At 38.9% G+C, this 15057-nt stretch overlaps 1 long non-coding RNA gene across 1 annotated transcript in view; it reads right to left on the reverse strand.

The window, feature by feature from the left end:
- The window catches only part of LOC101751111, a 57591-nt gene that overhangs the window by 5168 nt on the left and 37366 nt on the right, over nt 1-15057 (reverse strand). Inside the window, exon 7 of the long non-coding RNA XR_006938813.1 lies at nt 323-13293. This is a non-coding gene — a long non-coding RNA (uncharacterized LOC101751111). The remainder of the gene's footprint in view (nt 1-322; nt 13294-15057) is intronic.

The raw sequence follows: 15057 nt of genomic DNA on the forward strand, positions 1-15057 counted from the left end.
TGATAACACAGTGAAATGTGGTGACAATAGGAATACTGTTCATATCTTGTTCATTCAAGTTATGAAACAAAGTAGAAAATGCTATTAAAACCATGTGGTGATCTTTAAAGTATCTGGCTTTTCTTAAAGCTACTCTCATTTTGCAAGATCAAAGGTAAAGTGAAATCTTTACAAATCATTTTGTTGATTAGACAATGGTGATACAGATTTTGCAGTATGCATGAAGGGGTGAAGGAGCCTGATTTTCATTCTGGTGCTGCAGAAATGGAGGAGAAGGGGATAGGGGTGCGGAAAAGGAAAGAAGGAGAGCCTTTGTTCCCACCTTAGTTCTTTCCACTGCACAGATCTGTCACAGAAGTGGACTCTTGGAGATCTTCCCTGGTGGGGAAGAAGGAGGTTATCACACAGCTAACTGACTTCAGAGCTGAAAAGAAAACCACCACACAAGACCAGCCCTGAAATACAACCAGCGTAGCCAGTAATCAGTAACAGCTTTCTCCTTCAGCTGAAGATACAAGAAACCCACAGCATGTTTTCAGTAACAGTTTTGATGCATGCCTTGCTATCAAGCTGCTCAAAGAGAAACCGAGGGCCCAAAACTGCATGGCTATAACCCATGCCTTACAGAGCTAGATCCTATAATCCCACTGATGTATCTTCCTTTTTTTGTATGGTCAAAGGTTTGCCAGATAAAGTCTGATTTATTGTTTATGCTTCTATAATTACCTCATGGAAGTTAAGCCCTTAGATCTACCACACACCTCCTCTTGTAACACCACACCTATTCTTTCCTCTTTCTCTCTTTCTGTCGGCTCACATCTTTACTTCTCATGTCTACATTCTTTGATGTTCAAACCACTGTCACAATTAATGTGTGCCTGACAAGGGCAGGAAGGCAGGGAAACGATTCCCACTCACTGTTCTCTCCTCATTTGCTCCTTTTCTTCTCTGCATTCAGAAAGCGAGTGAGTGACAGCTAGCCCAGAGTGCTGCTTGTACACATCTATTGAGGAATGGGAACGCTTAGCAGAGTAGTAGAGCAGATGGAATGAAGAGCCCCAGACAAACTCACTATAGCCCGATAGGGCACCTTCTACCTTCAGGTCAGCCAACAAAAGACACCAGTGAAAAAGGTGTGCCTACAATCCTCCCTGAGGCTCTTCAAAACACAAGAATAACAAAAGAGCTGAGGTTGATACTAATATCATCATACTAATGTCTGCTATCTCGGAAGTATTCTTTATGGTCATTATTTAAGGGAGCCTTAGATGTTATTTTCCAAGTCCAGCAAATGTAGCTTTGAAGGAGCTTCCTCTTTTGGGTGGGAGGATAGACTCAGTGAAGTGACATTTGGCAGATAAATGAGAAAGCTGAAGCTCTGCCCAAGTAGAAGTGAAAACTAATCTCAGAACAAAGAGCAAATTTTATTTAGTCCTAAACAAGCTATGAACAATCTGCAGATAGTATGACCTAATACTTGCCAAAAATGTGATTACTAATTTTGTAGGCATGATGCTGAACCTGGTTTAGAAAAGTATTCTATAAACAAAGACATCATAGCCATACTTGGGAAAAAAGCTCTGTTACTGAAGCGCTCAGCACAGCCACGCACCATCACTGATGGGCATACAGGGCAAATTTTCAAGGACACAGCATCAGCTCTTCTCTGCTTCCTGGGAACTAGAGGTGCCATTCCTGCTGACTGACTTCTGAAGTTGAAACAGGCCAATGTGAATCAATTTTTACAAGATTACACACACACAAAGAGAACTTCTGGCTTTACCCAGCAAGAACTTGAAGTGGGTCACAGTCTGTAACCCAAAAATTGAGACATTTTGGAAAACGTAGCAAGACTATGCAAAAGCATGTCATATATATGCTGTCATATATAAATTGTGTTGTATATTTTAGTCTGAAGCATGAGCGGTGTCCATATGAGGGGTGTTCTCATAATTCGTCAGCAAATTCCAGTTATGGCGGTATACACCCTCAGGCTGTGGCTGTATGACTGAGTTGTTTCAGCATGACAAGTTGCCAAATCATAATATCTGACTCTGTTTCAAGCCGCAGCAGATAAGAAGTGGTTGCTCCTTATTTAGTCCATAGTAAAGGAAAGTATACACAGAATTTTCTGACTCAGAAAGCCCAATGAGCAGTGAATATTTGGCATATACTTAACAAATACATTACGTAATCTCAGTAAAATGCCTCTTGAAATTCATTTTAATTGCAAATTCATGGGTTGAAGTGCTTATGCCACATGAAAAGTGCTTTTTACCACATGGCACTCAGGACTTTATTCATCCTGCATTGCATTTAGACACAACTGTAGGCATATATCTGCAGGGGAAAGTGCCTCTGGATTTAGTTAATTTGCTACAATAACACTGCATTTCAGAGGTAAGTAATTCATATAGTGAAGCCCTTATTTCACAACACTTTGCTAATACCTTTCATTTAGAGTGTTTAAAATATCTATACAAAGTCCTCATCTTTATTATAGTCTGAGTGATCATCTGAGGAGCCTCCCTTTGCATAAGAAAGTGCTGCTTATTAGGGCATGCTGAAAATCTACTGTGGATTTTGTCAGAGAGGTTTGAGAATTGGTACAAATTGGTATAGAGCACCTGGATGTAAATCAACTGCAAGTCCTCCAAGTTCTGGCACAGAGCTTCAGTTGAATGAATTTTCTTAGCTGAGAATTGCTCCCAGATCAAAAATGCAGCCTTTGGAGCAAGCACAGCAAAAATGTTACTAGCAGAGAGATAACATCTAAATCAATGATGAGTGCCCAGCATATATGACCACCTTATAGTTAAAATAAGAAAGAAGGATTTTTATTAGTTTTACAATTGTGACTAATATTTTCAAGTAATGCCAAATGTTTTACAGATGTTGATATGAACAAATGCTGACTACAGCATGCTGCAGCCCAGAACAGACCCAAACACTTTGGAGAAATCCAGATCAGAACTCCGCAGTCAGCCTTCCTGCAAACCTAATCACAAACAGCAAAACACTGTAAGTAATACTGAGCCAATACAAAATCCTACATGCAATTCAAGGCTTGCAGGACATTGCAAACTCTGCTGACAGCTTCTTGTGAAGGTCTGAACCAGTCTTCTGTATCTTAAAGCAACAGAGCCCTCGGAAAGTCCTGAAGCTGGACATGCAAAATGGAATCTTGTTAAAGTGCTGGCAGGGAATGGTTCTGATGTCATAGATGCTATGTGCTGCATTAAATTGCTTTGCACGTCACACATCTACAGAAAAGAAGACATATCACGTGATGAATGTGATGTTTTAAAAGCGGGAATATGGAAAAGCAGTTTGAAAGTGATCTTGTGTTCTTGGGCTAAACTGGCAGAGATTAACTTGTACAACTTCAAACAAGGACACTTTTGCCAACTGAGAATAATAAATATGAGGCTCTTGGAAGAGCAATACGACAGAACACCACATGTCTCTCAGTTGACTTCTATAAATAAGACATAGCCAAGAGATATTTCCAAGTGTTTTCAACAGTCTAACTGTCCTCTTGAGGATGTATCTCACCAATTCCACTTGGGACAAGACTCAGCAGACCAGAAAAGTTTATTGTAAGGAAACTGTTTAAAATATGAAGTCCAAATTTTCCATCTTTCTTTTTCCAAACTGACATCTTAAAGTTCAGTGAAGCATTATGTCACATGTATGAATTTTTAAGCATTCTGTTGAAGTAATGCATTTCTGATTATGGAAGTACAGAAGAGAAACATGACAAAACTGAAAATGAATCCATGTTCCATGTTATAGTCTTCTATACCACTCAGATGTCTACTTTTATAGATCTGCAATTCCTTATTGATTTTCATCTGATACAGTAGAACAGCTCAGGTAGCATCCTGTATCAAGATGGAAGAATCGTAATGCACTGTGGAGGTTCATGCTTCAAATGGCATATACATAGCTCTATTTCTTGACCCAGAACTTGGGATGTAGATGTCTTCTTCAAAATTGCTGTTTTAAACTCTCAGCAGAATATTGCATGCTATGATCTTGATTTTGTCACTGGTACCATTTGAGGCAATTTCAACATGAACTAGATTTACTCAAACTTTGGTATCAGATGACTTCATGTTTCCCATTACATAAGGGAAATATCAGCAGATAATTGGAAAAGCCTAGATAAATATCTTGCTAGTAAGACAAACAGTGACAATTACCCATTTTCCAGGTGAGATCAGGAATGATCAAGAGCAGAACAGGATTCAAATAGGATTAGAAATACATAAGAATAATAACACAATTATGTTAGACAGGAAAAAAAAAATGATATAAAAGCACTCATATGAAACAATGAGCTCCTCTGGCTAACAGTCCTTTGTAACATTCAGTGGCTTAATGATGGTCCAAGTATTATGGGATAGCTCAGGCTGTGCAGGACACGCTGCAGAGCTGAGTCTTTGCTATGGAAAGAACCTCCTGTTTGAAACTACTTTTCTATAACCACTCATTATGAGCATTTATTAGGCTTAGGGCAGCTTGTCACTCCCAGAAACAAGGTGCTGGAGGCAGCACTATACTGATTGTAAAAAAAATAATGCTGCTGAAAGCAACAGTCTTTAAGAAAAAGCAAAAAATGACCTACTTCCATGTGGACACAGAGATAGATATGAGCTGCCAGTTTATACAACTAGCTCTGTGCTTCTGTGGAAAGGACAAGGTTTCAAGGACAGAAAGGCTAGATAGAGGCAGGGAAGATGGGTGCAAAGCCATCTTCCATTGCAAGAATGATTTCTTTCAAAACAAAACCTATCTCTAGGGGTAGGAAAATTCTGCTTTGCTGATTGGTTTGAGAAACTGCAAACTGGCTCTGCTGGAACAAGAATAGTCAGAAATTTTGTCCAGAATTTGTGTGCTGCACATGTCTGAGCAAACTGGTGTGGCATCTGTTAACCTGAGAGAAATCTTTCTCTCCTCAGAGAAATTTTAAGATTCATTCATCTGATGTACAAACCTATCTACAGTAAAAAAAGAAATACAAATTCATCTTTAGTGAAGGGAGAGTTTCTTTTCCCCAGCTCTTTTATAGTTCTGAGATGATAAATCTGTGAGTCCTTGCAGAAATTGAGTGCCTTAGTGTTGCTGCAGTTTTTTTCTTTTTTTTTTTCTTTTCTTTTTTTTTACAGAAACTCAAAGTCATTTGGAGTAATTTTGCTGCTGAATAAAAGCAGCTTATAAGTCTGAAATCTGAGGTTCTAAATTGCAATAGTTCAGAGTTTACTTTATATGCTGTTTTTTTTTTTTACTCTAAGCTCCCATTTAAGACAGTGAAAATGAGCTAGATTGATGGATATTTTATGCCATACTCATGTAATTAATATTTAAGTATGTTAAACAGAATAAGGAGAACCAATAATAGTTAAAAGAATATGGACTTACAAAGCAATTTGGAACACTATAATGCTATATTTTATTACACTGTAAAGAATATGTGGGGTTTGCTGATACTGCTGAAAATGACAGGCTTTATTTATCTTAGGAAAAGTACAGTACATCCTGGTAGCATCTGTTAGGTCATCTTGTTCACTTTGTGCTTTTTCCATTAATGTGGCCTCAGCCTGTCTGGGGAGACACAGTAGACAGGAAGAGGCTTTTAAGACTCTGTGCCCTTATTCACATTTTTGAAGGTTGCTAGTTGTGCTAAAGGCACCTGTCTTCAAAAAACAAAAATAGCTTCAAGTGCATATACTTGTGTGAACACCAACACATTTAATTTATCTAATACATATCCTACTGTCATCTATTCAACTAAAAATTTGAAGCAATCTGAAATAATTCTACTAGGTAACAGCACCGCTGTGCTACCAACAACTTAACAATATGTGTGTAAACACATATGTGTATGTGTGTGTGTGTGTGTTTGCGTGCATACGCATGCATGTGTATCATGGAGAAGAAAATCTGTGAATGTAGGGCTCTGCCATACAAGGTGAGCTATAAGGAGATGGCTTTGCTGACTCACATATCAACAGGAACCTTTGCAGACAAAGATGCAACTTTGATTTGCAGGCAAAGAGATAAGAAACAACAGTAAGAATGGTATCCACTCTTACATCTGCTTTGGGCAATTCCAGCTAAACCTGTAACATCTGTTCATTTCGAAGATATTTTGGTGGCAGCTTGTACCGAAAAGATAATGAGATAGATGAGATTCCAGTAGATAAAGGGGAAGAGGTGCATTTACATGATTCGTTTTCCTCCTGGAAATATTTATTTCTAAACAAGAAGCAAAAAGCCTCACTGGGATTATCATGTGGCCATTTCAGCAGCATTACACACCACATCTACAGTCTTTAAAAACAAATAATAAGATGCAATATGGCAACTTCAATGTCATCTTTGATAATTTACTCTTTAGTCAAAACTATAAACACATATTTTTTTCCCCGTTGCTTGATATCACAGCACCTTTGCAAAGCTAAAATAATCTCTTAGTACCACTTCATAGGCCTGAGATCTTCAGGAAATTCACATACTATAGGGTCTTCAATGGCTACACTGTCACAAGCATCCTCAATATAGTGTAGTGCACTTGAAGCAGACTCAGAAAGAAGCACAGCCCCTTCTGCCTCCCCCTTGGGCACCTTGATCTCACCGCCAGGGAACAGTCACCTGTGCCACTCTTCCCCCACACTTTTGTTCAGTGTTCAGCCCCCACCCACACTGATCTTAATCTCCATCAGGCAGAAGGCCGGATACAGGAACTCAATGGATACTGTTACTATGGCCATTACCATTGCTTGCAAGTGGCTGTTCTTAACTACACTTGCAATGCAGACTCTTCTTTCTGCAAACAATGTCGGTTTACGTCCAGCATTACTGCGCTGGACAAGAAATATATCAACCTGAGACCTAACTTTAGCAGTCCCCTAAATATATCCCCATCTGATGCGGAAGACCATAGTGTTTAATAAGATCAGAAGAGAGCCTGTTTCACATAGCAAGACCTTGCAGCAAGCAGGGAAAGCATGGCAGAGTTTTAGGTAAGTGGGATATAATTAGCCTTGTTGGAATTTGACCAGGATATCAGGGTTAACACCCCTGCTCCTGTGAGAAGTGCTCTGGGAGCTCCTCAGTAGTGAGCAGTCAGGACCTCTTGTTTTCATCACATTCCAGGCATGACATGACGGCTGCCCAAATGCACATCACCTTAACAAAATGGAAATACACATACAACACTTACAATTTATAATGAAGTGTGGGCATAATCCAAGAATACATGAATTTAGGTTTGTAAAATATCAAGAATGAAAGAAGAGTTCTGAATTCTGGTTCAGGGCCTCAGCTACTGGGATGCAGTGAAAACAAAATCAGTCCCTGGAAAACCTGTGGAGCCCATGTACTTCTTGAACTGCTCGGTCAATCCATAGTTGACCATTGAGTCTAGAGGCTGGCATTTCTTGCATATGGCTTTTATGTCACCTGCACAACTCCCTTTGGGAACTGCTCTGGTGACCATCACCATGCAGTGCTCCAGACCATGCAAGGGGTTGATCACGTGGGCAGGAGTCCCAGTAATTTTGTCACTCAGGATGTCTTGCCCAGATGCTTCCCCTGCATGTGTCTTTCAGCTCCTTATATCCTGATCTCACATGAGCTGCTCTAACTCTTCTGTATCAGCTGGTCTCCTTCCTGAGGTCTCTTCTAGCCTCAAGATTTTATTACTTTCCTATGAGTCATACATACCAAGGATTGGTGCAGTCTGCCCTACGCAGGAAGGCTGCAGGGCCGAACAGCTGCTGGTGGGAGGAATGAAGCCTCTTTAATTCCTCCAGTAAATCTCTGCTTGCTACTAGCAACTAGCAGAGATGTGGGGAAAAATGACCAATAATTTTACACTGATTTATGTATGGGCAGAAAGATTTGTTTCATACCCATATTTTCTGTAACCCAGACTGATTAAGTTGGGTGAACTGCGTTCATCTGAGTTCAAATTAGTATACTTCTCACCAGAAATTTTCAAGCAACTCAATTATTTCTCCACAGACAATAAACTGTGAACATTGGTAGAATTCAGATATTCCTATATTATACATGCCCATATGTTGAACACAGAAACAGAATAGATCATTTCTCTCCCAGATGTATCTCCTTCCAGGTAACAAGAATGCATTGCTTGTAATAATATTCCAGGGCAATACGATTAGACAAATTCCTGCACTCTAAATAGTGACTTTAAATTTACCTTTCTGTTTTTATTAGCTCACTTTTTCTTAGTCCAGTATTTTTGTTTTACAAGAAAAATGACGCTTCTCTTTCTGACCTCAGGCTACCCAAATTCAAACAGAGCTACGGGTTAATAGCTAAATGAAGAAAAGATTGACAGAATGATTCACATCCATTTTGATGCCTCATCATCTTTGAATTATTGTCCAAGTCAGGCATAGGTGATGCCTAGCAGTGAAATACTGGCAATGAGCGCTCAGGTAACATTCTAGTAGCTCTGTTCAGCTCCACATGAGGAAGGAATATGACTTTTTTATCACTGAAATTAACAGAAAATTCCACTGATGTAACTAGTCAGAAACATTTTTTAATTGCCTTTGAATAGCAGAGTGAATGTGAATTTTTTTTTTTTTTTTTTGATTTTATGCCAAGAAGTGTTTTGGAGACTAGCTGTAGGCATTATATGTCATGACAAACATTTTCCTATGTGGTTATGAGAAAACAAGACTGACACACCTACCTGTTGGAAACAGGCTACGCAGAAGATATCTCCTCCCTTGTGGCTTTGAGCAGCAGAAGAGATCAGGGATCCCACATGGACTTGTGTATCATTGCAGACTCACTGCATCCTCCTCCAGGTGGAAGGAGCCTGGGAGAAAAATGGGGCTTCACAGGTCTGCCCATGCTCCCCAGGAGGGTGAGGACATGTATTCAGCTCAAAGAAGTCATTCCCTGCTTTTCAGCCCCATGGCTCTTTTTACAAAGACCAGTTCCCTGTGGGTGTGGTGACAGTCACTCATCCAGGTGGTTTGCAGGAACTCAGCAAATGCACAGCCTGGACCCCCTCACCATTGCTGGTTGTCTGCCACAGCTACCCCCCTGGCACTAGTGAGTTCAGCTCTCTCATGCACCAGAAAGGGACAGCAAAGCTAGGCAGCCTGGTTGGAAACATCTGGGTGACAACACAAAGTAGAACGTACATACATTCTGGCATAGGGACCACGCTTTCTTTTATGTTTGTGTAGCAACCAGCATAATGCTGACACTCAATAAATACTAGATAACACAAAGCCCTGATGGGAGGCAGAAAATGTTATGTGTTTGCTTTAATTCCTGTATTCTGCATTTCCTTAAGGGCATTTGACAGCAAGCTGTAAATAGCAGGGCCTGGGCAGGGCACGGGGCAGGAGAATGGGAGCACCACAGTGTTGGTCCCTGTTTACCTTCATGGCCTGAGGCAAGTTGCTTAGTGTGACTCCATATCAATTTCCGCTCGTGCAAAGTGGGGATAATACTCACTTTCCCCTTTCCAGGGGAATAATCAGTCAGTTTGCACAGTGCTAGAAAAATCTAAAAATACTTCCAGAGCATAATGTTATTTCTTCCCCGGAAATCCCTAGAATAACACGTTTAAAAATGACAACATATCAGGGGGGAAAAAAAAAAGTATTTACTATATTTCCATGTCCATAGATGTGTTACATAACAGGAGACTTCACCACTGATACACTGATACTATCAAAGCCCAGATAACTCGCACAGAAAGGGCAAATTGGAAAAACACAAAGGGTGAGGTGTTCTGGTTCTTGAGTAAAGTGGAATACATCTACCCACATACATTTTTTTCCTCCACAAAGAATACTGGGACAGTGGATTTCGCTCCCAGATTTTTCTATGTAAAACATTTTTTGAAAATTCAAATAATTTGAAATAGGTCGTGGACCACCTGTGCAAGCAAGTGAACTGTATTTTTACAAAGCATAATTATATCTACTCACAGATGGTACTCTGGTTATTAGAAAACTAGTTCTGCTTTAAGGTTTAGTGCTCAGGATTAAAGACAGCACTGTATAACTTAAAAGATTTAAGAATTATACTGTAGGAAGTGAGGCTATAATAAGCTTTAGATCAACAGTTCATATAGCATCATGGGATTCTCAGCCGCCCAAGAGAGAGTCCTAATACACTGTAACCTACGACTTTCCTCTTGAAACGTCTTAGTTCTAAGAAGCAATAAACCAGTCTGGACTAAGTTACTAAAGGTCTTTGAAGTACTGGAAAGACCCATAAATAAGGTGAGTACTTTGGGAGGGGGGGGCTCATTTTGTGGTGTACATATACAGCTATTTCATAGTCAAGTTGATTTGTAGCTGCCTGTAAGTAAGTTTCCTGGGAGCAATAAATCTTCATTCAAGTAAAACTAAAGTGTCACCAGTATTTATTTTGTGCATTTTTTACTCCATCATGAAAAAAATAGTCAGCATTCATGTAAACTGTTCTATGCCCAACTTGCAGCTCTGCACTAAAATTAGGGTGCCTAGTATGAAATTGTTATAAATCTAAGTTGTAAACATTGGGTAACAGATGTACCACTGCATTGCCAAAAAAGAGTGGTAACTGTCACTGGAGAAATAAAACTGAGTTATTGTTTCCAGTTTCAAAAGAACAGCAACAAGTCTAAAAAACTATATGTGATCTTTGTCCTTTTTTCCCCTCAGACACCTGCACTCATCTAATGTTTCACTGAGCCCTGAAAAATAAATGCATAGCTTCAGTCTCCTAATCCATGTGGCTCCAGAGACCACTGTTACATGAGAACTTAAACTGATGATGCTGAGCGTCCTAGGGGCAGCTTAATCTTTTTTAATTCAAATCAACTGAGTCCCATGTGGCGCTAGGATGATACTCTATATGCTGCAATCAGACTGACCTAGACTTCTTGTGCTCTAAATGATTAATGAAACTGCCTCCTAGTTTGTTTCTATGGTGATCTGAAACTTGACACGATATAGGAATCTGCCATTCATGCTGAATGAATCGAGGAGGAGGTAGCTCAGGAACAGAACTCCATCAGTTGTTCAGAAGAGGCTGAATTTTTAGTCATTAGTCTCCTTGTACTTGGATTGTTGACTCTTGAAAATAAGAGTGAGATAAAGTATCCTAGTTAATATATCCTTAATTGAGTAGTCTACTAGTCAATGGTTTCAATATTAATAGTCTTGTATGAAATGAAAATAGTCTTATATTTTCTCTTTTGATAGACAAATGCAAGAACAGTACTTACAGCAGGTTGCAGCTCGCTATGAGGAATTCAATGGTCAAAGCTCTGCAATGCCTCTAAATACTGCTACTGATGATCTAGGAAAAATACGTTACTAAACATCTGCTTTTAGATTTTATTGAATCCATAGATAAGTCTTCAAAATCCCTGCATCTTCGGATTTTGATACTGCCATAAGGAGTGATTTACTTCAAATGTTGCGAGGCTTCCAGAGCCAGTCTTCTTTTTACTTTCACTTCCAGAAGAAGAACATCTCAAAATGTTTAAATATTTTAGATAGTTCTTGAACCACTGAAGGGTATCATGCTTGGGCCTACCTGTATTGTTAAGACAAAAAATAACTTGGGAGAGCATTGGTGAGCTAGCTTAGCTACTTTGCTAGCCACAACACCATAAAACTCAGCCCAAACCAGCTTCTGCCTGAATTGTCACTCTTGTTGCAGCCCACGCTGGATGCATAGATACAGTGCTAGCTTCAGCCAGTCATTAAAGCTGATTCAGTCATGCTGCTGCTGTAACCAGGATGCCTTTAGATCCTCCATCCTTTCTCCTGCTCCCAGGCCAACACACTGGAGTACTCAATGAGTCAAACCTCAGTGACCACCTAAAGAAGAGTAAGGGTAAATACACACAGAGCTGTTCTGAAGATGGTGAGAACAGGGAACATCTAAAGCTTTCTGGTGCTCTCTTTTCCTTAGGAAAAGTCTTTACTGCCTTCCTTCCAAAATCTTGACTACTGAACTATTTTTCTTTCCACCAAAGCCTACTTTTTCCATCAACACTGGGAGAGATACTATTACTTTCTTCCTTCTCACATTTTTTTAAAGGAGAGATTGTTACTCTGCATATTTTCCTCTGGTGAGGCAATCCCAGCACTGATCTCAGCATCTCTCAACAGCCTTTCAGGAGGGCATAGCACATCCGAATCATCTCATCACTTCATCTGGAATCAATCACTGTAGGTCCACCAATGTCAAGAAAACTATGCTCATTTGCATCAGCATGTGACCTGGTTCTATCTTTCTATGATCTTTAGATCAGCAGTGTTTCCATTGGGATTCATGGTCTCAGAGGAGTCTTCATCTACTTTCTAACACATTGAAAGTGTGTCTGCCATTTTTCTTTCCAATCATAGAACACATTGTACCTACTAACTCAAATCTGCCACACATCAAATTCTTTTAACATGGCTTTGGTACAGTTTTCTTACTATTGTATGTGTATTCAGACTTTGCAAACTGTATAAATGACATTATACTTAGTAAACCAGTTAACTTTGTAGATGTGAAGTACTTAATTTCCAGGATTTTGAAACGACTCTAAAATACTTAACATTTTCAAGTGTGACCCAATAGACTTTTCACCTTGTTTTTCTTCAAATCAGCTTGAAAATTCTGGCTTGTAATATTGCCAGATAAAAATTCTATGACACAATGGCTTGCATTTTTTTTCCAAGCTCTATGTCCTGGGTTCAAACAGCACTGTAAGTACTTCAACTCTTCTCAGAAGAGAAGGCAGGAAGAAATGGAGATCCTTTAGGTATAAGCATCCAAATTTGATATGCTACTCACAGATTCAATTTTTAGACAATTTTTTTTTTTTGGGGGGGGGGGGGGGGAGTAAGTCTGATCTATTTCTGAGTATCTTTAAATAGCAAAACAACCCCAAGTGTACAGATCTCACTGAAGTTATCAGAAAGATTTTTAGAAAAACAAGTAGTTTTCATTATAAAAAAAGTTACTACATCTTCTGGAGAATAAGTAAGTGGAAAGAATGGGCGAATCCTCATTTTTGAAAAAGGAACATGACAAATGATGAGGTATTATACACTGGAGACAGCAGTCTGAAATCACTTACAACTGGAATATACTTATAATACTGTAAACCAGTAATCACAAATGAGTATGGAGCTTAGCAGTCTGGTTAAGAAAAGTCATTTACCTGCCCCTCTTTTGTACAGTGTCCAACACCCTCACTGCAGCTCCTGGGTGCTCCTGTTGACAGCTGTGGGATATCCCATCCTAGAGCACAGAGTTACACAGCAGAGCAGCATGTGGATTTACAGTGACTAATTATTTGAATACGAATCAACAATGCAACACTGTGGCAAAACAAGGCAAATGCTCTGTATTGAGTCACATTAATAAGAATGTCACGCATAAAAGAAATGAAGTAATTATTCTGCTCTACTTCACTTGATAAGCCTCAGTTGGAGCACTGCATGCTGTTACGAACACCACAATAAAAAAAGAAATACATACTAATTGGAGAACTCAGAAGAGAACAACAAAAATGAGCAATGATTTGGAAAATAATCCTTGTGCATATGACTGTTCATAAACACATGAAGTGTTATTAAAAAGGAGCAATTATTCTTATTATCTTAATTCTATACTAATATAAAAGATTCAGCATGGGAGAAATTGAAGTGCACAATGCCAGGAATAACATAAGTCATAGACTGAAGTGCAGTGTAGAAACAATACTTTCAGAGCAAGAGGTTGATGAACCACTTGGCATCACCATCTGTGGAAGTGGTCCAGACAAGTCTGGACAGTAAAACAGACAATTTTTTTTTTCCTTCCCCAACTGTTCCTGAAGTTTCCAAATTTGTCTTCATTTCCAATCAGAAAATATCTAAATTCTTTGTAAAGGAAAATGGCAGGAATACTGCACACTGACTCGAGTTTTAAGTGCAACATAATGTGTTTGCAATGTAATCATCTATTACATACTAGAGTTCAAAATATTCAAAATGAAAAATAATTTGAAAAGGAAAAAAATCAAAATATTTTATTCTAATGGTGACAAAATGGGACATATATCAAATGTGAAACATGAACATCTTTTCAAACATGAAAAGATGCAAAGAGAAATCAAACAAAATCAACATGATTTCATTTGAATTGCACATTAAAGCTGAACATGATTTTATTTTTTATTCACTGTTACCATTATTATGATTTTCTTTTTATACAAACTTTGAGTCACACATTCAGAGAGAAATATTTAGGAAAGGTACACCTCATACCTCAGACTTAGAAAGCTACAGAACAACAAAGGAAACAAAAAGCTCTCTAAGTGCTGCTCCTGAAATGGGAAGGTACTTGGGAGAAGGTACTTTCTAGCCCTTTCAGTTTTTAACAGTTACTGTCTAGTGCATGCAAAAAACCTGAGAAAGTATGCAGATGTAGAATTTGTGCAGTGCTATTGATCAAACAAGAGTGATTTAACATAAGACAGTGTTAGTTTTCAGAAGTAAAACTTTCCAATTTAAAAATCTTTGTGACTTCCTAGATTTGTGTACAACATTTTTTTTTTTTTCAAATATCCACTGTATGCTACTTGAATAAGCAAAAAAGGGTACAATACATCTGTATAATACATATACTCTGTGTGGTTTTTTGCCCCTCCCATTTATGCTGGTTCTTCTTGTGTTCAGATTGCTATATTAGCAAATTGCCCGTCAGCTCTCCAAGCATGGCACTCAGCCTTTGCAGCCTTGGGGATATCAGTAACACAAAGATTGCCCCTTGCAAGCTGCAATGACCTGCGCCCTACAGCTCTATCTATCACATAAAAATGTACTGCTCCACTACTGTCACTTTTCACAGCTCAATCTCAATATCTCTTTTCAGGTTTCCTGCTGACTGACAATGTCAGTTACAACATTTCACACAATTTTTCTTTTCTATGTGTGAAATTGCATATCCAAGAACTGTGAAAAGAGAATCAGCAGGTTTCCAGTACTGTTTCTTGGTGAGGATGGACAGTTAACCACCACC

This window comes from Gallus gallus, chromosome 3, assembly GCF_016699485.2.
Source record: "Gallus gallus isolate bGalGal1 chromosome 3, bGalGal1.mat.broiler.GRCg7b, whole genome shotgun sequence".
NCBI classification, from domain to species: domain Eukaryota; kingdom Metazoa; phylum Chordata; class Aves; order Galliformes; family Phasianidae; genus Gallus; species Gallus gallus.